This window comes from Bombus terrestris, chromosome 12 (assembly GCF_910591885.1).
Source record: "Bombus terrestris chromosome 12, iyBomTerr1.2, whole genome shotgun sequence".
In the NCBI taxonomy this organism is placed as follows: Eukaryota; Metazoa; Arthropoda; class Insecta; order Hymenoptera; family Apidae; genus Bombus; species Bombus terrestris.
This window is the reverse complement of record NC_063280.1, coordinates 7859815-7887577: the sequence shown is the minus strand read 5'-3', so window position 1 is coordinate 7887577 and position 27763 is coordinate 7859815. Positions and strand designations below refer to the sequence as shown.

The 27763-nt window shown below is 41.0% G+C and overlaps 1 protein-coding gene across 4 annotated transcripts in view; it reads right to left on the bottom strand.

Annotated features, from left to right (window-relative positions):
- Window positions 1-27763, bottom strand: part of LOC100642295 (chondroadherin-like protein) — a 168527-nt gene that overhangs the window by 13551 nt on the left and 127213 nt on the right. The window contains exon 1 of one of the 4 annotated variants that reach the window (XM_003399807.4): window positions 1951-3053. The exons of the other annotated variants lie outside the window; for them this stretch is intronic. The gene's annotated coding sequence lies outside the window, so the exon portion shown is untranslated. Of the gene's footprint in view, window positions 1-1950; window positions 3054-27763 lie in introns of those variants that run through there. 4 annotated transcript variants of the gene reach the window in all.

Sequence of the window (27763 nt, the reverse complement as noted above, 5' to 3'; positions counted from 1 at the left end):
TTATGACTCGCCTTAATAACCAAATAGAAGTTAAGATATATGAGCCCGGCGGCTTCGGGATTATCCGTAGCCATCAGCGAGTCGAAATTTATAGTTTCCACTTACGAACGTTCCGCGATAATCTCGCCGTTGCTCGCGTTCCAAAATCTCGAATTCATCTCCCTCTGTCCCGTAGTTTAATTAAAGATAAAAAGTCGCGTAGCTGAAATTCGCACAGCTCTGCAAGTTCGGATTAACGATCCGTTAAGACCGCGAATAGGATGAAACGATCCCGTGACGGCATTGTTTCGAAAAATTTACGCGATCGCGAAAAATAATAATTTATCATCGCCGTCACGTTATTTCGATAAACATCGTTGTTGCAGTCGTCGTCGATCATTGAACGACGTACAACGGCAGATAGAAGCGCGGAAAATGCCGCAGGAACGACTATCCGCTGTGAAAATAACGCGGCTGCGTAAGCAACGTTGCGAATATTTGTAGCGCAAGTGTTTTACCTCGTTCGTTAGAAAGTTAGGAAGTGGATTGGATCTATTTGGATTGGACCGGGCCATTGCTCGGATTATTTCTTCTTTGCTATTCCGATCGTTTCTTCCTCGGTTCTTTCGCGTATTATCTCGCTTCGCTTGTTTCGCTTGACGATCCTGAATAATTGCAACGTCCTTTCACACGACAGCCATCGTCGAAATCCTAGTTCCAACTTTCCGCTTAAATGTTCTCTGTTTCAGCCGCGCGAGTGACGCGGTTTCCAGATTTTTGCCATAACGAAGGATATTCGAGACACGTTTCGCTCGCGTGTGAAACGATACATCGAATGCAAAAGAAAAAAAAAAAAAAAAAAAGGAAAAGAAAGAAAAATGGTAAAAAAACGTTTACCGTCAGATACGTTCCTCGTCGCTTTTTACGAGGTATATTTATTCTTTATAATTTGATTCATACGTAACTTGGTTGGACGTAGCTGGAAGGAAAAGTTTCGAAAAATATTTGTCCCCGGACGAGCTCGGTTCCCGCCACCCTAGCGTGCTATCGCTTTCAGCCCCTGCTGTTTTTACTGTCCCATGGTATTTTTTCTATGTATAACTTGGACAGACCAGGCTTAGGGCGACACCGCCAAGAGTAAATCGGGCCAAAGTTCCGATCCTCGGTTACGAACGAAGAAGAAAAACGAAGATGAAGGTAAAACGAGTTACCGGCGAATTAACTAGTTAGCTGTTTTTCACGAGTATACTCGTCACGAAGGAATGGTAATATTTTCTGCTACGACGAGGCCCGTCGGCAATAAAATTAAAAAATAACACAGTCATTTCGTTACAAGCTAATTCTGTATGGCAACACGTACTCCACGTTCGACGAGTATACTCGTCGTCCTTTACATTTCGCGACACGTTTTAGGTACACACTTTTCAAAGAGGTTGCGACAGCTAACCGGTTAATGATACTCGGAGAACACGCTCTTTCGAAGGCTAAATTATCTGTTCTTGCATCGCGTTTATTCGAACGCAGCATTTCTATTTACGTTTCCGAGCCGTTTCGCACGTGGGAACCTTTTAAAAATCCTCGAAATAATTCGTCAGCAGAAAAGAGGATCGCTTAGCGAAAAGGAAATATATTTTTAATTAAATGGGAACTTTTTTTACAGTTTTAATTAAAAAAGCGGTTATTTTAGCAAAAAAGCGTCGTTTTCAATGAAAGTATGGCTTTCGGTAGAACAGGAAATTGTAATTGTAACGGAAGCAGCTTTTTTTAACTTTTTCCTTCAGCGAGAAAGTTTTTTTAGTAGGAAATTTTTCTAGTAAAAACGTCGTTACCGAAAACACGTTTCGCATCGTCATATCCAGCTGATTATAGAAACAGACGGATATGAGATCCCACGTAATTCCAAACTATGAAATTGGGTAGAGATTCAATTTTTTTTTTTTTTTTTCGAAAAATATGAAAAACCACACGTACCGATCCATGTAGATCACGTGGCGGTTTCCTCTGTCACTCGCGAGATACTTGCTACGGAACTGCGAAGCGAAAGAATGACGAGCGTTCGCGTGATCACTGGTCATCGCTTATTTATGTCACTGCGTATCAAGAAACTTAGCCGCTCACTCGATTAATCGAAACAGGGGTTTACATTGAGCGCAGGGGGAAGCATAACGACACACTTTTCTCTATCCACGATGCAACTGTGCGAATGATGTAACCGCCACATCCAAAATAAAACATTCGATGGTTATAGGTCACGGTGATTAATCATCATCGTTATTATTATTATTATTATCCCATAAGACAAGCTTCACTCGATTATTATCTCTCACTTGGATTTCGTTTTTCCATTACTTCTTTTCCGTTACTTTTTCTCCAATATTAACCCTCGCTTCGTCCGTGAACTCACTTTATCGTTGACAAAGATAAACCATCGACGTAGAATTAATATGGAATTAATATGCCCGAGGATTCGCTCGCAAGTTCTCTTCGCATTTGCCGCGAAGGAACGAACACGATGTTCGCGCTACGTGGCCAGAGTTAATTTAACCGAACCACCGATTATCAAACAAACGAACGTCGATCGATGCGTCACTAGTCCTCGCAATTCCGTCCAGTTTCTATCCTTCCATTCGCATCCGGTATTCTCCGCACGTCCTCCTTAATCGGCCGCGCCGATCGCTTCGCCAATTTGCGAAAGCCGGTCAAAGCCGCCCGGACGACGTCCAAACGACCAAAAAGGATCGTAGCGAGATTCGTAGCGAGCGAACCGATTAAACTCACAGTCGCCGACGATCCAATTATCCACTGGAAGAGACCCCGCGAGATCTTCCAATTTTCAGCCAGCTCTCGCGAATCTTTTCGGTCCTCGAGATGCAGCTAGCGACGAGCAACGACTATATTCCCTTCGATCCAATTGTGCAATTATCCTGTTCCCTTTTTAAATCGTCCCTTCTTTTTGCATTCCCGACGATTTTACTTTCCACGAAAAGAGTCCTCCTTTTTTTGGCTAACAGGCGAATGATCGATGAAACTTTGCCGTTCGTCGGACGGTTGCCGTCTCGTGGACGAAACGAAACGAGTGGACGAACGAAAGCTGCCGTCAGTGCCGGCCTCTGCGCGGTACCACGACGGAGAGCTGACCTGGGTGTCCGTTGGCATCATCATTGGCCGGCTAATGGGCGGTTTCCGTCTCAGGGGATCATGGGATACGCAACGACGGCAATGGCAACGAGGTGGACAACCACGTCATCGGAGATCTCGCGATACTCCTGGGCGTGGAAGCCAAACGGCTTACCGATGGTCCACTCGGTTTTCCACGCTACACCGTCGCTCGATGAACGTTTCGGCATCGGTGCACCGTTCGCGCTGATAATCTTCGTTCAATGCGTCGATTTGTAAGCTTTCTGTAAATGTGTGTATGTTGCGTGTAAACGTGGCTGTCTATGTATGTACGTGCGTCGAAGATGTCGAGAATAGATTTCACGTAAATGTATATCCGTTCGTTTGTCGAAATCGGATGAAAAATCCTACGACGATCAGATCGATCTTCTTTGACTTGTTAATTCTGTGTGGCATTGACGTGACAAGTTGATGGACAGGTTGTGCACGTCTGTGTATTTATGGAACACCGAGACGCCCGGAAACGTTTTGATTTAATAGCGTTACGTGACGCGAAAATATTAGGCTGTTCCAAAAGTTTCATTTTATAAGCTTTCTTTTAATAAGCTTTCCTTTGATAAATTTCGTTTTGTAAGGAAATAGTACACATACAACGTTCTTTCTTTTATATTATTTTACTGATTTATCGTTCTGTGGGAGCAAAATGGATCGTAAAGAATTCAATGAAATGATATAGAACGGTAAATGTCGTGCATTCATTTTTTCCCTTATAAATAAATCCTTGCGACGAACTAATACGTTTACGTCACTCTGTGATAACATGATACGTTTCTTCATAAATGTTTACTATTAAACAAGTGCGATTCAATGTACACGTATTTCCCTGACCTATTACGTACTCTGTGAATCGCTTGTACATGTACAGGGTGTCTTGCGTAACGCGATCAGCCGACTAGAGGCTGATCGTATTCACGGCAATACGAAAGTGTAGAATAAGATCTGCTCGACCGAAACTTCGTTTTCGAGAAAATCGAGTTGGAAAATTTATCGCGTATGCTTGAACGTGTCAAATTCTGGACCGGAGAGGAGCAAACTATGGACCAAAGGTTATCGTATATGTCGTATATGGAAATAAGTGGAAAATGCGCGGTACAAGTTTTTCGCGAGATCCGTTTCCGTGAAAAATAACTTTGCACTAAATTCTTCAAATTCTATTCTCTTGGTTGTATAAAGCTTTAAACGGAAAAGTTTCATTCCACATTTTTGACTCATCCTCGGGTGTGCAATAATCCTTCGCCGATTATTATTACAATTCTTCGAAACTAAATTTTCTAAAAAAAACGAGGTCTCGGTGGAAAGAATTTTAATCGACGTTTTCAACTAATTTTTGCATGAAAGATCAGCCGGTGGTCGGTTGACCACGTTACGCGAGACGCCATCGAATGCAAATGTAAAACTTCCACATTTACGAAAAAGCAGAAGGAAAATTTGAAACGCGGACTATCGATCAGTTACTTTGCCTTTGAGGATAAATGTCCGACCGCTATCTCGAAGAAAGTTTTGCAAGATCGTATAAAATATATTCCCGCGAGGAATGGAATCAAGACGGTGAAGAATTCAATAAGAAATAGCGGTCACGAAAATATGTATAAGATAACGCTAGGACGACGCGAATTTTCGAGCTATCTGTTTAAATTGCTTTTCTGTAAACGTGCGAATATTTCACGAGTATTAAACATTATTTACGGTTATCTTCCCGTTAGTTAGGAACATTCGTTCGAACGTCTTACGTGCGTTAAAAACATTCTATGAGGCTATCTTTTCGTTAGTTAGAACGGCGCACGCGATTGTCGTTTCAGCGCCATATATTCGTATTAAACAAATACGTACGGGAATAATTTAAATCCTGACGTGAGATTAAAGGTTGTAGAGGGTAATCTGACATTTCGCAGTGTCGCACGCAATATCTGCTCGCAATGTGCTTGCCTGCGCCAACGTCAACGGCCGAATTCTTTTATTTCCAAAGCGTTTCCATTATTCGTGGTGTTTTCGTTAGGAGAAAAAAGCGTAGGAAAACGAATGTAAAAAGGGGAGAATATAGGAGGAATAAAAGGCTGCGAAACAGGGTGGAATAAAAGGCGGGAATATAGGTATTATACACGAGTATTGGACGATAAAGAAAACTAAAGGCAGATGCGTTTAAAATTTGGATCAACGTTGAAAGCTTTCCAGTGTGCTACAAGTTGCAATATTGAGGCGTAACAGCACGTTGCGATATTCAGCCGTGGCATACAGTTTTAACAACGAGATATATTATTGAACTTTACTATACGTTGCCACGGATTAGGAAATGGAATTGGTCATGAATTATATTATTAACGAATTACGTTAAATTGTATTCGGCCATAATGGCCGAATAAAATACCAAACAGCGAAATATTGCATTGTACTGCTAATGAAGAAGGAGAAATATGAAATTCTAATAGGTAATAAATTATGCACAACGGGCGGCTGTTAATTCGATAATGATAATACCGACGATACTATAAAATTACTAGAATAATCGGAATATTAAAAAAGAAGCGAAATATCACACGCTCGCGGTTTGAATTCTGATCTCAATGGACATCGAATATTCCCGCAAATACAATTACCGTAAAATGCACTCGTCGTAACGATAGAAGCGACTTGTCTCTTCTTCGTTTCCAAATAAACCGTTCGACAGTTTCTAAGGGGCGAGTGCATTCCTCGTAGAAATCTTAAAGGCGAAATCTCGGCTTAATTGATATTAAAAGCGGCAACGATAACGGGAACAAACGCGCGGAAGAAAAGTTGAAGGAGAGCGCGGCGATGGAGGAAAGGGCCGTTGAATTTTATTCGTCAGTTTATCGGAGTCCGCAAATTTACCGCGTCCAGCTAATTTTCGTCACGAAAACTCTCTCGACCCGCCGGCTTCTGTCGCGTCATTCTTTCTTTTTCCCCCCTGCTTTACATAAAATAACCGCTTTGAAACTACCCGCGGCGCACGGTAACGAACGCAAGAAAAGGGACTAGGAGAGAAAAAAAAAGAGGAAGCAGAGTAGAAGGAAATGAGAGAAAAAGAGGAAGGAGAACGAAGCCGGTTAACGGCACAAAGGCGAGTTTCCATGGAGCAGGGTGAGAATGGAGAACCACACCTTACCTTCTGCCAGCCTGTGCCAGCGACCCTGCCCTTCTTATCGTAATTGCGACTCGCGGTGATCGATCGTTCGTCTTCGCGGCGCATTATCATGCGCGTCGGCTTGCTTCCATCGGAAAAATTCTCCTGGTCGTCGGAGATTCTACCGCGCTAATTGAATTTACAGAGGGAGGTCGGACTGTCGTGTCGAGTGGAAAATTCAATTCGACGCTAAAGGTGCTTTTATCCTTCCCTCGACTTCCATTCGAACGCACTTACCGGCCGATCGACCGACCACGATCGAGGTGAATCCCATTTTGGTCGTCGCTACCGGTTCACAGGGAATCAAGAAAGAAACGAGAAGAAGATAAAGGACGGTGATTCGTTCTGGATCTCGGGAACGACGGGCTCGGCTTTGAAACCAGCGACGCCAACGATTCCACGTTTTTCCTCGATGTTCAACGTCTGCTTGCTGCGTACTACTATTGGGCTGGCAACTATGTGATTGCGGATTTTGTCATTAGATGGTAATGACAACGTGCGCAATCACTTGGTTGCCAAGTCAATAGAACTAACTTTTTTTTTCCTTTTCAAAAACGGCGTTTCAAAAACCCATTCGGCCGGACAATTCGTGCGACGGTGTCTCGATTGCTGATCGTGATCTCTCGCTGAATCTGATCGACGAAATTAAAGAAACTGTCGCGTACCGGAGCAGGTTCGACGAGGAGGAGGACCGTGACACTTCTACGCTGGATTGAGACGTTTCGGAAATGGAAAGCTCATGGAAGAGGGAATCGTTGAGGAATATTCTATTTTGAGGAAGAGGAACAGCAGAGGGAGAAACTCGAAAGGTGGCTAATGCGGATATCGTCGAATGGACATGAACTACATTCGTCTACGAATGTGTTAGAATTTAATCTTAAAATTAAGATAAATAATCTGTGGGAGACACAATGTTTATGTTGAAATAATATTAGGTGATATTTATTAAACAGATTTACAGAACCAAATGGTAGTGATCCATGGTCCCTTAAAGATTTTGAATCCCACTCTCTATACTGTAGTGAGTATGACCTGTGTAAGTGTCGTGTTTAAAATGCCTGTGCAGGTGTCTGTATGTGTGTAATATCGTTGTATTGCAACAGAAAGTCGTTGAATTTCTGTTTCGAAACGACCGATAAAACGATAGGATCTGCTTAATAACGAGCAAGGAACGATTTTATGTTCGACTTGTCGATGAAATGTTACCATTGACGCGTTTACGTAATTATTCGATGTATTCGACGAAAATAATTCACGGTAACATCCAGATGCGATATAATTCAGTCGTATTGAAATTTTCTTGGAGATTTTAACGAAGCGTCTTTGTCGAACTCCCCGTCCGCCTTGGAACTATAATAATCTTTATGCCGCATAAACTTCCGTGCAAGTTCCACCGCGGAGAATATGCGTTTGTTAGAGTATGTTAAACTTGGTGACCCAATTGCAAACTATCTCCAACCAGGCAACGCACCGACTCCATCCTTATGGCAAATTACGCTAACGTAAATTTAGTCTGGCTCGGTTCTGTCAGTCGTTAAAACCTTTAAGGATGCTCCTGTCGTACAATTAGGCAACGAGCCCTTTTCGACCACCAGAATAGTTGACATCTTCTTGGATTATCCCAAAATTTGCATCGGAATATGTTTGTCAAACGTTGCGAAGCTCTTGTCTGTTATCACAAAGCTAAATTTGTACGTTTTCGAATTTTCCGATTTTCAAGTTTGCGAATTTTTGAACGTCCGAGTATTCGAATAATCAGACTGTCGGGTCTTCTTGTATCTTTTAACAATATTTGTCAAGCAACTACTATCCTTCTATGATAATACGAAAGAATCTTGCTCGCAAACGGATTGCGACAAGGGTTTCCTATAGCGGCCATTATTTTACACAAGATTTAACGAGTACTTCGCGATTTCAATCTCGCTCGACTGCGATCTTAACTCCGCGTAAATTCCGGTAATTTAACAAGTGGAGCGAACGCTCAGTCAATGGTAAATCGAAACGTCTCGGGGAACCATTTCTCAGAGACGCGGTGAATAATTTCGTTCACGAGGAACAGTCGATTAACACAAGCATTTAACGCTAACATTATCAGAGCCGGTCGAATGGCTGGTTTCAAAATTCAATTTCAAAATTCATCGTTATTTCTTTCGTTCGTTTAACATTATGTTGATTCTTATATTAAACAAAAATTGAGAAATTCATCGATCGGATGATATAAGAATTTACATGCAGTTAGACGAACGAGAGAAATAACGTCGAATGTACAATTTTAAATTAAATATTGAAATTGGTTATTCCACCGGACCTGGAAAAGTTAGTCTCAAACAACAAATGGTCCCAGCCGTTAACTATGATGTGTACGTGCATGTGTGTATATACAGGGTGGCTGGTAACTGGTGGTACAAGCGGAAAGGGGGTGATTCTACGCGAAAAAAGAAGTCGAAAATATAGAATAAAAATTTTTCGTTTGAGGCTTTGTTTTCGAGAAAATCGACTTTGAATTATCGCTGGGTACGCGTGCACGATCTACGAGTGAGATCCGTTATAACGAGACGTGACAAAGTGCACACGTACCGAGCGAAAATTCAAAGTCACACTCTCGAATAAATTTAATTTTCAATTTTTATTGGAAGCCATCCTTTTCTTTTTTAACTGTTTTAAATTATTATCAGATTGCGGTTTCATATATATATATACGTTTACGTGATACTGGAAGGCGCGAGAAATGCAGAGAATTTAGGTAACGCGGGGAAACCATAGAAAGCGTCGAAACTGTAGAAACCAGTGTAATATTTCGCCAAGTAAAACGACAAAATTGTCTACCTAGGTTCCATTTTCTTTGTTACATTTATACAAAAACATGAATTTGCATAATTATCCGCAGTTTAATTATCGTAAGTGGCCACGCTTCTACAAATGAAGACTTCTCGCGGTTCTTTTTTATACATAAACGTAGGTATACGTTCTCCGTTACGTGGTCTGTATAATATTCTTAGCTGCTGTTTTTTTTTTTAATCCTTGTCCGAAGAAACGTTGATCGAGTTATTAAAAATTCCAACATGTTTATTCGTTGCACCCGTTTTGATTCGAGAAAGACAACGTTAAAGCGAAAACGAACAAGAGAAGGCACATCCAGCGTTTCTCCGAGCTGCAGAAAACTACGATAGCTCTTGAAACTGGAAAATATTCTATTAGGATAAGTGTGTTATAGTTGTAATTCGATCGGAAATTTCCCGATGAAAATGTAGATAGTGCGGGTCTGTTAAACCGGAAAGTTAGACCGCTCGATCATCGAAATTGTTCATATTTACGAGGGTTCAACGATATCCGTTTATTTTGTAATTACGCGGTCGGTATAATTACCTTGATCATGCTAGTTGTTAATATCGCAGGGACAAACGGCCCGACCAACTAATTTCATAGAGTATTACCATTGCAATTACGATACTCGTGGAATTACGAATACGTCCAATCTAACCCTTCCCGATCAACCTTCCACTTATCAACAGATTCCTCAAACACCATAAACACAATGTCGTTACGATGCAACATCTTCAACTTGCGGAAACCGCGGATAAAGTTAAATTTTAAGAGAGAGTTGCACGTACGTACAAACATGAAATATAAATATTTTTCGGCTACTTCTTTTGACAGTTATTTTGAAAATTCTTTGAACGCGTTTATCACCTTTGAAAAAGTACATTTCTGCCAACTTTCCATTCAGAATTCTAATTATTCAGGAGCATAGAAACGAAAAGCAAATCAACTTTTACCTGACCACCATGCTTTTCAGTCTGTAAATTTTCAAATCGAAAATGTTCGCCTCGAAACTCTCTCCCTACTCGGCAAGTAACTTCTAGTAAAATGAATAATTACGAATGTTTAATATTTCTCGAACCTAACACCGAACACTGAATACTTTAGCAATCCTATTAGCTATTAATTAGTAATATGGCGTATATCGATAGCAAGATTAATATTGCTGACTCATTAATGACACGCTAATATTTCATGGACATAGTGATGAAGCTGTCTATCGTTTTAACCGTTTTGGCACTTTTCATCTAAGACGATTGTCGTTTAACGAGAACTACCGAATATCTTACAATTAGACTGCCGGTAGCTATGGAAATTCGTGAGAGGCGTAATTTAAAAAATGGGATTTCACCATAGCATTGTTTTTATCTACGGAATATCAGGTCGTCCGAAAAGTTTCTTTCGTTTTATAAGGAAATAATGGATGCACAACATTTTCCGTTTTATGTTATTTTATCGGATTACGTATGATCCATTTGGTTTTATTAAAATAAAAATCACAACGTTTGACAGATTAGGTTTCGTGTTTGTATAAAGATGCATCGTTGTAAAAGACGTGTCTGTAAAAGAAAGACACTTTCCGGACAACCTAAAGCTACGACAGGCACTACGTTTCCGACGTGCGTCTACTTTTCTCACATTGTACGCGTTCTATGCGTCTTTGCGTTCTGAAACTTCTCGTAAACGCGTCAAAAGTCCACTTGTAATTTCCATGCGTATTTCCAGATTTCGTTCAAACCTGATCGATATGATCGCGATAGTCAAGCTCCGTAACAGCGTTAATTTTCAAAGTGTATCGCGTAACGAACATTTCTCTGTAGCGCGTCTCTAAAAGGCGTCTACGAACGTTCGAATATTTTCGTCGGGCCGTGTGCTTTTTACTAGCTCGTTGCATCAAGAATTTCGGTTTCCTAATTAGATTCTGCCACGGGCAAGAGCCAACGATCGGAGCAAGGTTCGCCTTAAAAATAGTCAGCGCCTGGCAAAACCTGGAAACGTAACGAAGTTCCTGCATCGTTGGATGCAATATTTAGCGAAATCGGCGAATGCTAGCAACGGAAAAATCTTTTCGCGGAGCCATGAATACTTCAGTCGCATCGATCCGCGTCGAAGGTTCCAAGTTGCGTCGGAATGAAAAGAAGAACAAGCAAAGCCAGAGAAAATCGGATAGAAGGAGCAGACGAAGAAACAAGAACGTCGGTTCGTTAGAAGAGGAATTTCGAGTGCGAAGTTTCCAGATTTTTGCTTAGAAACTCGTTTCACTTGGTTCGAGCGTGAACGTGTAACGTTTTTCGATTAAAACTGTATTTTATATTCCAGGAGTCTCATATCTTCAATTCGACACGCTGAAAGATATCGTTTCGTCAACGAGAGAGCGAGGCTTTCGTCCCCTTCTTCGGATCAATTTCGCTCGTGCTCTTCGCGTTTTAGCAGTTTCTTAAAGACAGTTTATCAATTTTTCACGAGGAACTTTCTTGGAAGAGGCAACAGACTTGAACGCGATTTCTCTGCTCGGCGTAAATCTTTCGAGTTGCTTCTGAAAAATTATTCTCTCGAATTCAAAGATTCTTCTTTGAGATCTTCGCGAACGAAGCGGCAAACCGTCGCCAGTTCGAGTTTCGTCGATCGTTCGATTCACCAAGCCGCGAAACAGCACCTAAAGCTCAGGCAAATGTTCCCACAGCCTCGTCAATTTTACCCTCCGGTTAAACTTTCATTGGTTCGTTTCTAAATAGCTCGCGGATCCAGCGAATCCATCGATTCGTTGTACATTTTCATACCGGCTTGATGCAGATTTGCCGTCAATGATGTTTTACGAATCGCGATTCGCTTGGTCGACGTTGGCACGTTACACTGCCTCGTTATCTCGTTGTGGTTTGCGGCTCGTTTATTATCTCGTTACCAATCGGTCGCTTAAGTTCCATGTAAACTACGAAAGTTTGGATGTTGGTTGTTTGCCGCTGAGCTCGTGGAACGACCACTTAATACGGAAAACTTGCAGCCTCTAATCAGGCTCAAGTATTACCAAGCTAAATATTACACGAAATCGCTGTTTAATTGAATCAACGAGTTTCGCCGCGAGCAACGAGGTGAATATAAAACGAAACGACGAGTATACCCTGAGAAGCACACAGTTTGAATTGTCGCGTATTTTTCGAGCGATTGGGAAGATTCAAAAGGTCGGTGGAAAAGTTCGTTCCGATTTACATTTCCATTCGATATACCTTTTACTGAGTTACATAGGTGCCATTTTGTTCCACGATCTTTCTCCATCATTCGCGCCACTTGAATATTCCATCGTTGCAGAACCTCTCAGGTTTCTCGGCGAAAAACTTTCTAATACGATTTTTTTACCAAATTCCTTGAAACTTGGAACGAACTTTCCGAGCCAGCAATATAGTTAGACGCATCTAACGTACCGATAATGGTGTCGTATTATTCAAACGCAAAAACACAGTCGTAATATTTTCTTTATGCCATCCATTGCTATTTTTACTGCTTTATTCGACAGTAGTTAACATTTTTCATAAAATATCGCACGAGATATCTAACACGCGAATTAGCATCTTTCTATTAGCATCTATCAACGATCCGACGTCGTGGTAGAAACGAGTGAGAAAGAAAGAAAGAGAGAGAGAGAGGGAGAAGCGACAGAAAGGAATTTCATCAAATTTTTAGCGCGCCTGTGAGCTCGCGTTTTAATTTGTAGCAAGTTCCAATCGATTCGTTTCGTTTCTACGTTCGTCAAACTCCTCGTGATTCTAATTAGAACTTTGACTCTGCACTTTTATAATGTTTTAATCGCTTTAAAAGTAGCAGCTATGCTTCGTGGTAAACACAATGAAATATTTCCACATACAACTCTCCTCTAAATAACGAACAAACAAACGGACCATTTTTCTACTGTCCGACAGCATTAGTTTGTCCGAAAAGTGTCTTTCTTTTACGGACACGTCTTTTACAACGACGTATCTTTATCAGGTCTGTAAGTATGAAACCGAAATTTGCCTATAGATGGCCCTAGCTGATAATGTAGTTATCACTAAACTGCGTCACTGATGCCAAAAGTCTTTGCTGACATCTGACAAACATTTTCGACTCGGAACAATACAAGTTTCATACAACAGCATAGTTTGTAATAGCGTTGAACGTGTCGAATTTTGTGGCTGGAAACTACGATTTGCGGACAGCATTGATTTTCTGTTACCATTTGAAGAAAACTGCCGCAGAATCGCATCGAATGCTCGTCGAAGCTTACGGTGAGCATGCTCTTGGTAAATCACAGTGCTTTGGGTGGTTTAAAAAATTCAGAAGTGGCAATTTTGACGCGAGGAACGAAGAACGTGGAACGTGGAAGGTGATCTATTATGAGCTGTTAAAACCTGGCGAAACCGTTAATACCGAGCGCTACCGACAACAAATGATCGATTTGAATCAAGCTTTGCGCGAAAAACGACCAGAATATCAAAAAAGGCAACACAAAGTAATTTTGCTTCGTGATAATGCACCATCACATACAGCAAAACCGGTCAAGGAAACGATCGAAGCGTTCAGTTGGGAAATACTCTCGCACGCGGCTTACTCACCAGACTTGGCTCCGTCCGATTACTATTTATTTGCATCGATGGGACACGCATTTTCTGACCAGCACTTCACTTCTTACGAAAATGTACGAAAATGGCTCGATGACTGGTTTGCCTCAAAAGAGCGACAGTTTCTTTGGCGTGGCATCCACCAATTGCCAGACAGGTGGGAAAAATGTATAGCTAGCGATGGGCAATACCACGAATAAAATATTTTTAATCATTTTCATACAATAAACGTGTATTTTCTATACAAAAATTCCGGTTTCATATTTAGGTACCTGGTATACAAACATGAAAGATAATCAAATGTCGAACGTTGTGATCTTTATTTCGATAGAACAAGATGGATCATAATTCGATAAAATAATATAAAACGGAAAATGTTGTGCGTCCGTTATTTCCTTATAAAACGAAAGAAACTTTCCGGACGACCTAATACCTTCGATCAGCGAAATATGATCATGCGGTAACGATATTATCCGGCGAATATTAATTAATTACTCTGTCATGTGTCTCTCTTTAGCGGAAAGGGAAGGAATCTGACGTGGAAATAAATTTCCTCGAGTCTGTCACGTCGCGGAGGTTCTTTCGCGTTTAATCCGTGGCTTTTCAACCGTTCGAGACGTAGCTAGCAGGAGGCGAAATTTAATTTCAGGGGAACAGTCTCGAAGAGGCTCCGACATCTTCGCTTTTAATTGCTCACCGAGAGGCATCGATCGATCGAGAACGTGACGATAATGTTAATCGATGAATCGTAGCGCGTCTCCAACGACTCGAACGTATGCCAGCATCGAGACATTTGCATCGATCTTTTATTCATGCGAGTTTCGTTCGAAGGAACACGCGATCAAGCCGAATTATTCGTAGATTCGTCCATTCTTTTTCCAATTTTATGCTCGTTCGCTGTGGCTTCGCCGAGAACAAAGAAAGTCCGACTTTATGGTAGTTCGAGGTATTACGAATGCTGATCTCCATCAAGATAAATATTATTAATAGTACGAATAGTAGAAATACTTCGGGTACAAGCTATTACCGGAGAAATAGTTTGAATAAATAGTATTACGTTAATACGCGTACATGTACATGTACAGTTTATTTTCCAGCCAAGCATCAGGTTCTCTACCATTAAATTTCGTCGTATCGTCGATCGTGAAACGCGTTAAAGAAAAACGACGTTTGTAGATCGCGTATGCTCGATGTTGAAGAGATTTATAGCCGCAAAACTACCGAAACCTCGCTGCTTTAAGACTAGAGCTACCACACCATTCAAATTGACTGGTTTTGCAATTTTATTTTCAAATTCCTACTTCGTGTTATATCTTTTTCCGCAGTGATGTAATGACTTTCGCAACGATAACTAAAAGAATAATATAATGAATTTTATTTTGTTTTTTATGTATTCAAACTGAAAATAATTTTGTATCGAGGCTACTTATACCAATACCAGTGAAAATGCCTGTTACTTGTCAAAGTGTAAAAGGGTGCTGCAATCTGTTTATCGAACCCCAATTAACCAGTTTCCTCGTTTTCTGCAACTTGTCACGCGTTTCTCAAATTTTTACCGCGTGTCATTCGATACGACGATATCAGTTATCAGGAAAATTCTGGATCGATCGCTAAATCGCTAGATGCTAACGCTAGAAATACCACAGCAGTGAAAATGACTGGTTCTAATTTTATAAACGTGTCTACCCTCGTTTAGGGATCCCAGATGGATTAATAATACGAAAAATCTACTACATAACATGGATTTGCTTCCGTAAGAAAGTAACGAATCAATAAATATAAAAATATCCCATTATTACGTATTTTTTAAAGACCAGTCGAAAGTCATTTTCACTGGTTTTGGTAGAAATAGCTTCGTGTTAACTATCGGTAGTTCTGGTGTTAATATCTGCGCGCTCCTCGATTTGGAAAAAGCGCCTTGAAAATATAAATTCATCTCGTCTGTCTGATTCGTTTTATAAATTTTTATAAATTCCCAATGTTTGCGATTTACGTGAATGTACGAAAGTATCTTTGAAAAATGCGAGAATGGAATCACGCGTAATCGTACCATTTTATACAATTGCACAAGTGTCCATAAATTCCATAATACGTTTGCTGTTGATGAATCTCACGCATCGTGTCACGTTAATACCAGTCGCTAGATTTGCATAAATTGCAATAACCCATATTTCAACCTACCTTATTAAGTTATTAATCTCGCGTTACCAGCGAACGTAAGATGTACTCGAGTTAACGATATCGCAGCGTTTAAGTAACGTGATTGCCATCCGACCGTCTTGTTAAGTGTGATCTGTTCAAATTACTTTTTGGATATTCCTAGCTATTTTTATCGCGTTCAGATCGTAAGAGGCGCGTGGAAAGAAAGGAACACGGCAATAAATATAAAACGTTTCGTCGTAAATCACGTATTTCCACGATAGAAACTAGTTCACGAGTAGAGAACGATTGATCGATACTTTTTCAACGTGGAAATAAAAGTTGGCCGAACGTTACTTTATCATTTTACATCGACTCGTATTCGCTTTGAAGTGGCAGACAACGTAACAACTTCCGAGAATGCGATCGATGTTTCTTCGGTTAAAAGACGAATTAAAGTCATTTGAACGTGTCGCTTTCCATATCCACTTGCGAGCTAAGAACACAAAGTTTCAACGGCGATGGAAAATCGAGACGTAACGCCTGTAACGCGTCGCTGCAGAAATAATCGAGAATTCAAATGGAACTACAATAAAGTTCTGTACACGTGATTGTACACGTCCGTTTGTTTAAAATCATCATTCCTATAATTTCCTATTTTCAATCTATTCTGGCAAAATGAAATCTGAACGTAATTAACATCGCTGCAGATACGTAGACTCACAGGGTTTCGCTGAAAATTAAATCGAGCAAACGGATCAATTTTTCATTCGATAGAAATTTCACGACGATTCATTTCTCGAAACTAACCCTCCTTCCACCAACATATTCGATTATTTAAAATTGGACTTTCTTCATTCTCCTTCATGCAAAATTATATCACACCGCACGACTATTCTTATCGGAGGAATTGTTTGACGTCAGAATTTTTGACGCGGACTTTTCAAAATTTCATCGGTCCGAAGGTATTACGATCGTACACTCGCTACGTTCGCGTATAAAATTGATTTCGCCAGTCTTGTGCTTCCAAACGTACTCGAAATAATCTTAGAAAGGAAGTTTCAACGTCTATCGGATACGAATGAAACGTAAGCTTCTTACGAATAGACACGTAACAGGTTCAAAAGGAGGAATTTCGTTGGGAAAGGAAACGACAGCTGGAAAATAACAACGAAGGGAAAGCTAGGCTGCGGAAAATGCACATGGGAAATATCGTGACGCTGCGGCGTCCTCCCGTCTCGTGTATTTTCGTCGGGCTGCCATAGCTTCCCGTTCTAATTACAATGGCTCGCCTCTAAATTAACACCTGCATTGTTTATACGCGATCGAATAAACAATGCAACCTCTGCGATGCAATCTCAGTGGAGACTGACTGTACACCGACTTCGTTTTACGACGGCGGCTGTTTTTTAATCCAGCCGCGAGAGATTGATTCTCAGATGTGTTTCAACAAAGGCAAAAATATCCCACTTTCTTTTTTCCATTTATTCGTCACCGCTGTCGAAAGTAAGAATTTTCGGACTTTTCAACTTTTCGATCTTTGAATCTTTAATCTCTGGATTTTCAAGCTTTTAAACTTTCAAACCCTCCAACTTTCAAACTTGTGAATTTTAATACCCTCGATTTATCGTTTCGCTTTTCGAAGATTCGAGGTTTTAAACCTCTGAATTTTTCATCCTCCGGATCTCCAAATAATCGAAACCCTCAATTTTATTTAAATTGCCAATTTTCCAATATCCTAAAACCCTTCGATCAAACGTTAATATAACGCTACGTGGACAGTAGAATTCGCCGCTAACGCACTAATTACCCTAACAGTACACGCGAATTATCATTCTCAAATAGAAACCAGATTCAACGACTAAAGTACCGGCAATTTCTTTATCTGGATGTATATTTCATTTCCGATATCCATAAAAAGCGACATGTTGGAGGAATTGTTTCGCTTTGGGGATTTCCAATAAGAGGCAAGGGACATTTTCCTTCCCTTATCGATTTTTACAGCTATTCGTGCCACTGGAATTTACGATTTTCATCTGGTGGAAGGGTATTTTTGATGCCATGAAAAGATAAGCAACGTAGGAAGTTGCAGCCAGGAGACTCGAATCTGTGGCTTGTTTCTCCATCTATGCGTTATTCATCGAGCTTATTAAGGAAGTTATTCGTAATGTATCCAACCCTGTGTGTGCTCTGCAAATTGAACCGTTCTTTCTCTTACTGTCCTAATCTAACGAATTATAACGTTGCGTTATTTTACTCAGCAACTCTGCGAACCGCAAGATTCGAAACGCGTGATTGCCGTTCCAAAGTCGAAGATTTCCAAACGACACGCGTGTCCAGACGTACACTGACGGCTGACACTGAAGGCTAATAATAGCGATACTAGTGGTAGTAATTAATAGTAATTAAATAATAGCAGCAGTAAGGTAGCGGTAAATTAAAGTAACAATAGCAATGGGTCGGATAGAAAGTTCGTTGCGATTTTCCTAGGGAAATGGGTGCGAGCTTGACGAATCGCTATGAACCTCGAGTTAATTTGTCCAACTTGGTACCGTCGATCGGTCAACAGTCAACCTCAGAGCGTAAAACGAACAAGTTGGAACGTGGTTCACCAAGACGATGCAAGACCACGCGTGTCGATCGTCACGCGACAAAGATCGGTGGAACTTGAATGGGATGTTCCAGCCCATCTACCATGTTCCTTCGATCTTGCACGATCAGACTATCGCTTATTCTGCTCGTTACAAAACTACCTCGACGATAAGAACTTGCCCCCTTTGGGAGACTGGAAACGCCAGTTCGAACGTTTCTTTTCCTCAGAAGACTAAGCAATTGTACGTCGACGGAATAACCAAGTTACCACGAAGATGGCGAAATGTCATCGGAAGGAAAGGCGCGTGCATTGCTCGGAAACAATACGCGTAAAGGAGAAAACGCGTGCTTCGATTTGGCCGTAAAAACGGAACGATCAGTCGGAATTTCTAAATCGAAGAAACGTTATCCGCAGTTAATCAATTGGTCGAGCAATCGCATTTATATTTTTATATCGCGCTTCTCTCTGTTAACCGATGTTAACGATTCGTTTTCCACTCGTTCATACGGTTTTATTCCCGTTTCGTTGCTCTATTTTACGGGATTAAACCGTACGCTGAAGCGCGCTTCGGATCGTCGATTATTTCCTCGAGTATTTTCTTTTTCAAAATGAAATCGAGCAAACGTGGGACGTTCCGCCGAAGAATATTTCAATTTCTTTTACGCGTGGCAGACGTTCGTTGCGCGTGAGATAAGTTCGCTGGTGACAATAACAGTGTCTCATCTTAAGTACGATATATTCCTGTTGTTTTGCCGTGGATTTCATAGGTTTTTTATTAGCCAACCGTAAACTTCAAAATTCCTTGATACGAGCCGATCTACCTGGGCCGAATGTCGTCGTAAAAACTCTCCGGGGAGCTTTCTCGTACAGCCCTGAAGCGTTGTCGTGCGGAGTATCGTTTCATCAGCTCGCCAAATATAAGTTTCGCGGTGGTCGATTTAGCGAAACGTCTATAAATCGTATAAAACAATTTAACGATCGAGCGTTTAGGTCTTCCAAGCTGGAAGATTAAATGCATCGTTGGTTTTCTCTTAAAAAAAAAAAAAAAAAAAAGAAAAAATAAAAGTCAGTCTGCGAGACAGTTTTTCGAACAATCAGCTTCGGATCTTTGTTATTACCGCAGCGTCGGAAATAGAAAAATTCACGTCGACTATCTAAGTAATAGAAAACTTGTCAAAAGTGAAAAGCTTGTGAAAAATTCCTCACTGATTCGACGACGATTTTATAGAATCGATGCGAAGCGCTAAGGTGTTATATATAAACGAAGCTACATTTACGATCTTTCGCGATTGATCCCAGTTGAATAATTAAATTCGCCATTTGCGACGCTCGTTACTCGAACGTTTACCGAGAAGCCAACGAACAGCCGGCGAATATTTTTGTTTCGCACGGTGTCAGAAAATTAGCAAGAGAAATAAGCGCAGAAACGTTGAACGACGACTGGCGAAAGAAGTTAACGTTGTATCTACAGTTGCCAGCCTCTTTGACTTCGAGAACAGTGCACGTATTATGTCACCGGTCAAGAATACCCTAATTAGAGGGGTCGTAACACCGGCAAGCCCATTTACCTTATTTTCCTGAAAGTCGACGAGAACGACACGGTAGACGGAAGATCGTAGAAGAACAGTTTGAAGAAAATGAAGAGCGTACGAACCGATAGAATTTGCCGCAGCGACGCCGTGAGATTGCGTTTGTATATTTGATTTTCACTCGTATTCCTTTCGAACGCTCGTTACAATACGCGAATAACGTTATTAATATTTAAATCGGATTGATTCACGTTGAAATCCTCGCACACCTTTAGAAATCCAGTATCGACGACCGATTTAATGGCTTGTTTGTATGATTTCGCGATAAATCTTCCTTGGAGCAAACAGTTCGATGCGCTGCGTTTGCCAGCCGAAAATAAATTTCCCCGGTGAAATGTGATCCACCATGGTATTTGCCGTGGTCGGTGGTTATATTTCGCTGGAGAATGTTGCGCCCTTATTATGCAAGATCTTTATTATGAGAGAATTTGCATTTATATTGTCAATTAGTTCGCGAAACCTACCTGTATCCGAGTGCACGCGTCGGCGTCTGAGCGCGTACGTTCAAGTGAATTCGAACAGGTGCGGTGCTGGCTATAAATTATTCTATGCAATAGCTGTCGTACGTTTCGAAGTATACAAAAACTTACGACCATTTTATCGATAAGCTATCGGTGCAAGGTGGCTGAAACTTGTAACTACGAAAATAGTTCCATGTCTTAACACTTTGAACAGGCTCGGTCTTTAAAAATGTTCGATCGGTTTCGTTGACTGTCCAGAAATTCAACTATTCAAATCTTACGCGTTCGAAGGAGGCAACCTCTTAATGTTCTTTCATATCGACGCTTTATCTTTGCTAACTTCCAGCGTATCGAGAGACTTTGACTCAACGGCGAACGTCGTTAGCGAAATCGTCGACATTTTTCCGGATCCTGTAAGCTTCCTTAAAGCGTCTGTATTAACTCGCTATAGATGTTAAATAAAAACTTGGAGTTAGTGCTCGCTATTTTAGTCACCAAGGGATCCATGACCGTAACGATGAATAAATAGATAGATAAATAAATAAGATAAGATTGGACAATATTTGCAGTTCGAGTTTAAAAGACACGCAGGTGTTTTACCTAAAAGTTGATCAAATTCGAGAATCTTCTTAGATGATTGTTACAGAGGAGAACTCCATGTTAGATCGTCGAATAACGAGTTAATTAAACCGAATAAAGGAAGCAAGGATGGCAGAAAGAGAAACTAAAAGTCTTTAATCTGGATGGGACGTTTTAATTAAGAAGAGCGGTACCATCTTCCACTGATAACGTCATCAGCCTAAAATCCACCGAAAAACTGAAAACCGAGAAACGAGAGAACCTAGAAAAGAGGAAAAGAAGGAAACAAGAAAACCCATCGCTGTCGCTGTGCACGCAGCGTTCCCATTCACCGCACACGCTGAGTAATTCCTATGGCGGGACAGGATCCTCTTTGCAGCTCATTCCGTTCACGTAACGTCGGCATCATATTTCCGATCAAAATCCATCACGAGCATGGCTCTTCTTTTTTTATCCGTATCCGGTTGCACGTTCGTCTCGTTTATATCGTGGATTCTCATCGAGATTCGATCCAGCTGGATGCTCGAGAATAGGCCCGAGGGAAAAAATGCCAATTCGTGGTCCGAGATTCTCATAGGCCGCGCTATCCACGATGCTTTTATTAATCCCGAATCACGTTGATCAAGACACGCGTCGGACCGTGCATTCTCGTGATTACGCAAGTCAAAGAACGTTGTTCGTTCGCGTATTTTCTCTGACGCGTTCATCCGACGCTGCAGTCTGTGAAGGAGCTATCCTTTCAAACACACGGTCGTTTTTCAGAGCTGCCCGACTGGTTCGCCCGTTTCATCAACGAGGATTTTCATTTTCGGACCGAGCTGATACGAACTTCAGACTCGTATGAAAATTGTAAAGAGAGAGAGACGCGGTTTAACCGTACTTTTCGGATCTGGACGCGAGATCGGTTCGCGATCGTGCGAGAGAATCGCGAGAGATTTGAGCGGAAAAATGGTGGTTTATGGTGGCAGCTCGTGCGTGCCGTCCGATTAATTAAAATTTCGTTTTTTTTCCCTCTCGGAGACACGCGTTTGATGCGCTCCGCGTGCGAAAATCTAACGGGGCAGTATTTTCCAGACGAGTACGCGCGGAACAACCCTCTAACGCTTTATTCGCACGTTATTCAGGATATTTCAACTGCGGTCTTTCTATCGTTCTTACGTTACTCGGGTTTAAGCTGGAGTTCGATGAATTTGAATAAACGGGAACAGGCGTGAAATATTCCTTATGAAAAAATAAAACATGCTCATTTAACACTAGAACTACCACACCACTCAAATTGATTGGCTTTGCAATTTTATTTTCAAATTCCTACTTCGTGTTATATCTTTTCCCGCAATGATGTAATGACTTTCGCAACGATAACTAAAAGAATAATATAATGAATTTTACTTTGTTTTTTATGTATTCAAACTGAAAATAACTTTGTATCAAGGCTACTTATACCAATACCAGTCATAATGACTTGTCAAAGTGTAAAAGGGTCCTGCAATCTGTTTATCGATTCCCAATTAACCAGTTTCCTCGTTTTCTACAACTTGCCACGCGTTTCTCAAATTTTTACCGCGTGTCATTCGATACGACGATATCAGTTATCAGGAAAATTCCGGATCGATCGCTAAATCGCTAGATGCTAACGCTAGAAATACCACAGCAGTGAAAATGACTGGTTCTACAATTTTATAAACGTGTCTACCCTCGTTTAGGGATCCCAGATGGATTAATAATACGAAAAATCTACTACATAACATGGAATTGCTTCTGTAAGAAAGTAACGAATCAATAAATATAAAAATATTCCATTAGTACGTATTTTTTAAAGATCATTCAAAAGTCATTTTCACTGGTTTTGGTAGAAATAGCTTCGTGTTAACTATCGGTAGTTCTAGCGTTAAAGTTTAGTTTCCAATTGAGTTTGAAAATTTATCAAGTATATTTGAACACGGCCAATTCCTGACTAGACAGGATTAGACAATCTATAGGATATCGTCCTACCTGCGAAAATAAGTCGAAAATGGAGAATACAATGTAGTATCTCAAATGGGTCCTAGAGTAAGGACAAGAATGGTGTTTTATTTGCAGTTAAGTTTTAGTTTAACAAGCAATATTCAATGCAAAAAACTGATTACAATATCGTCGTACGTCTTATTATCCTACTCGGTTCTCAACTTCCCAATTCATACTTTCCGGCTCCTCCACTGACACTCTCGGCTTCTTCATTCACTCTCTCTGACTTCTCAACTGACCACTGACTGTCCTAGCATCCCTTTTGTCTTTTCTTAGCCCCACCACGCATGTGTTTCGTAAACACCCGTGGCCAGGGTCACGTAGGCCATTTCTACGAAACTATTCCATTGAAGGACCAACGACACATTGATGGACCCGACAACTCCTCGGCTCTCGCGACATTGTTTATGGTTCGACCGATATCTTAGGCTTTTTTGTCCACGATTCTACAACAATTTTTTACTTTTTCATAAGGAACCGCGTGCCCGCTTGTTCGTGTTATTCGGCTACACCCTGTATAAGTGGAAGAAGCAGCGAAAGTAGATGCGAGTAAAGACCGTGCTATCGGAATCCATGGCGAATGAACGCGGATATGGGGCACGTGCGGATTCGTGCATTCTAACGCAGGAGCAAGGCTATTGATAGCAATTGTGCCACGAATGGATAACAAGTGTCGGATCATGCGTGCTGATACCGGGGACCTCGAGGTACTTCGAGTCGATATTGGTGACCCCGAGGTCACGACGAGGTTTGTAACGTTTCTCGGACGTTATCTCGATTAGTATCTCGGCTCTGTGCAACTTGCCTTTCGAACAGGTGACGCATCATTGCCAATGATTTCGTAATTTGAAACGACGCGTGTATCCATGTAATAACAGTTGGTCGGATGTGACTACATAGAAACGTGTATTAATTAAATATCAGTGTTAGAAGCGAACAATGATACACGTGGAATTACTAGATAACAATGACGGGTGATATATTCTCGATTATTTGTTTTGGTAATGTTCAGTGTGTTGGATAATACGATCGTTATATTATCACAGAATTATTAGGCGGTACTAGGTTTAATGGGATTAATTATTAAATTAACTTGCATATCTGATAATTAATACGTTCGAACGTTGCGTTCAACTTGCATTTGCTATCGTCCTAGACGATCGCGATAATTTTCATTTCCTTAATTTTAAAACGATCGATTTTAATAGCTTGAAAGCAAACGGCAGTAGTATAAGCCGATATCAAGCTATGTGGTCAGACGTGCTATTCCAATGTTTCACAGCGATTGCGAGTAGCAAAGGTAGCTTCGAAAATCGTTCTCACAATTTCCTTGTGCTTTCGCATATATTTTTATTTCTTAATCGTGAACATCCATAATCCGCAATTTATATACAGGAACGCATTTTTATTGAGACAAGCTTCGATTTAAGCAACTTAAAACAATATATTTGATCCGCCGATGGCGAAAGAAATGGAATAAAATGTTACGACAGACTAAAATCTCGGGATTTATCAAAGTCCCAATAGCGACGCTCGTTCGATTCGTCAACGTTAATAAAGCAGTTTGCATTCTAATTCGTCAAACTATGAAACATAAAACTGTTAAAATCGTACAAAAGTCATCGTTATCGAGTTCAACTTAAAATACTGGAACTAACGATTCCGAAAATCTTCGATATCGATCGTGACGCCTTCGACGCGATTAGAAAACGGAACACGAATAACAAAGAACAAGTAACAAGTTTTTTTTTTTTTAAATATTACAACTAATTCTTTGATATTACAACGAGTATCTCGTCTATTCTTTCATACCATAGTCGTTCTTTACATTTTTCCTCGTTTAAGTTTCCCATTGATCCATAGATTGGTCACAATTCGTCGATCAATATCAGTCTCGAAATTTCTCGCATCAAACTTCCTCACACGTCGCAAATCCTTCTCGATGTCCATGATTCAACAACATCGAGGATCCTGTAGTTCGGCTCGCTTTCACGCCGAAAAGTTTCACGACTGCGAATCGTTATTATCGATTTTCATGACTTGCACGACCCAGCATTCGCAACGATTCGCTATCTCAGCGAAATGGTCGAACATGACGACGTTGTACGAACCCAAAGAAGATCGCTGTCCGTTTAAATAGTCGCGGAGGTTGTCGACGTCGGGTTCTACGGCCCTTGTTTCATCCCTGAACCGTACGTTACACGCTGGACGTTGCTTCCTATGCTCGAGGAAGCCGTGATTTTTCAGAGGTTTCTCCTCTGGCCGTGTTTCCTTCGTTTTGTTCATGGGAATGAATAAGTAGGTTCATTTGTAAGGATGACTTTGGAGCATGCTCGACCCTGTTTGCGCTTGGAAAATTGTTTGCGTCCTTATTGCCATAAAGTATCGTTAAGCCAGAGAAGCTGGCGAACTTACGCAAAACTTTTTGCATTTACGTGTCCCGTTCTTTTTTCCGTTTGTTCCTTTCGAATTCGCGCACCCATATAATTTTGATTGTTATCAAGTTTTCACGTCTATGAGATTGCACTGCCTTTGTACGATTTATTTCACATGTTCTCCGTATTTCCAGAGAATCGCTCTTTCGTTTCCTAATATCTCGAATTTGGCTTTCAACCTTTGAAGCTATTTTTTTCTTTTTTTAGTTTACATTTTTTTAAAGGGTTCTTTACGTTGTGATAACAGTGCCACGGAACAAATAGCAGACACTCGACTTCTCTTGCTGAGAAGCTTCCACAACTTTTTACTTAGGCCACTTTTACGGTAGAGAAATCTAGAGCAAAGCCAAAGTAAGATTTAATAACGTACAAAGATCGAGGGAAGAAAGGGGAATAAGCATATTTCTTTACCGTATTGTACTGTCGTTATTGTCCCCTAGAACGCATAGTACGAAAGTTCTTTCGCTTTAAAATCTAACGGAAATTTAGCCTCGTAGACGAGCGAAACGAAAAATGTATACGCAAAGTAAGTAAGTCGGGAAAGTTGAAGGATTCTTATTACGAATATATTTCGATTAATTCGCGAACAAAATTCGCAGAACATCGGAGACAAGTTAATATACGTCCGAGGCAAGTTTTCTTAAAAAACCAACGGCTGAATTAAACTGATAGAAATGCTGACGAAAAAGCAAAGAAGAATTTGCTCAAGCCAGTCCCGAATAATCTATCAACGACTTATTTTCAGCGACATATTTCGCTCGTTTTCTCGTGTTTCCTTGAATTATGCAACGAACCGTTTCGTTCGTCCTGTTCGTTTGTATCCGTTTCGATTCTTAAACCGAATCACGCGTACCTGTAAATGATCCGCAATGACGGAGCGCGCGTATCGACGAATTGAAAATAATTTTCGTAGAAAAGCAAATTATGAACGATTGATCGTACGCGACGCGCCATGCGCAAAACAAACAACCCTGCAGTTTGTGCTCGCCGTGCACGCGATTTCCATCAATTTCTCTCCAGCGTATTTCGTTACTTCGCTCCTTTTTTTTTCATCGCGTCGGTGACCGAACCAGGAAAAAGCAAAAAGTTTCGAATATTTTTTTCCCGCCAGTTTGATTCCGGTTTTTCCTCCTTTTCGTGCGAACACGAGTCCCTTTCGCTCGCACGGGTTAGCTAAATATTCCCTGTTTATCCGCGAACGTATCGAATCACCGATATCGATCTATAGTGCGTCAGGCTTTGCAACGGATTTAGCAATTAGGTCGCAGGAATATCCCTTCCACGTATCCCTATCATTTTTTCCTTTCCTTTTTCCCTCACGATGTTAATCTTCGTTTCCAATAAGCACCTACGGTGACCTATGAAAATGCTGCAACATCTGCCATAAAAAGCTATCGTGGGCACGTTGTTTCCGTTATATGAAACTTTTTCAGATTTTATTGCTATTGCAACGACACGTGGCTATTTGTATCAACATATCGGTCCAATCAATTCGATAATGTACGATATATGAGAGTCGTGCGTCATTTGTGCGAATATGGACTTCGCAAAAAGCGACTATGAAAAATGACCATGCGCGCGATAAACGTTTCGCGACGTTCGTATAAGTTTCTCGGATGAATTTGAAATTTTATTAGCAGGATCGCGATAATCGTAGCTGGTTGCGATGTTAAGGAAATTACGGAAAACCGGTTCGTCCCGAGAGTGGATCTTCTCTGAGAACGTTCTACCATGTGTTTGCTGATTGTTAATTTTAACCTCTTAACGATTTACGTTGGACCGAAAACGATCATCGTACCATGGGCTATGCCCGTAGTTAAGGGGTTAATCGACGCGCGGTGATCGATACGCGAGTAACGGGAGTATCGTGGAAATCCATCGGTCAATTTTTCGAAAAAATCGTTCGAAAATCTTTAACGCGGCTCTCTGTGACATAATCAGGCGATTCAGCGAAATTAAACGATTAAACAATCGCTGTCCAATTTCCCGATGCCGCCCGTATCCGCGTTTCGAATCTACCTGTCGATAACATCGATTCTGTCGCTGCCTTCGTTTCTTTGACGCACGCACCAGCGACACGAGACGATAGAAATAAAGCAGCGACCGAGGGCAATCAATTTCAGGGATGAAATCATCGCGATATCTTTTATTCCGAAACTGAAGTTATTTGACATAACGGAAATAGGAAATCGAATCTGATTAGGAGATATAACATCTTACGTTTGTATTTGTGTGCGGACTCGCGTTGCAGGTCGA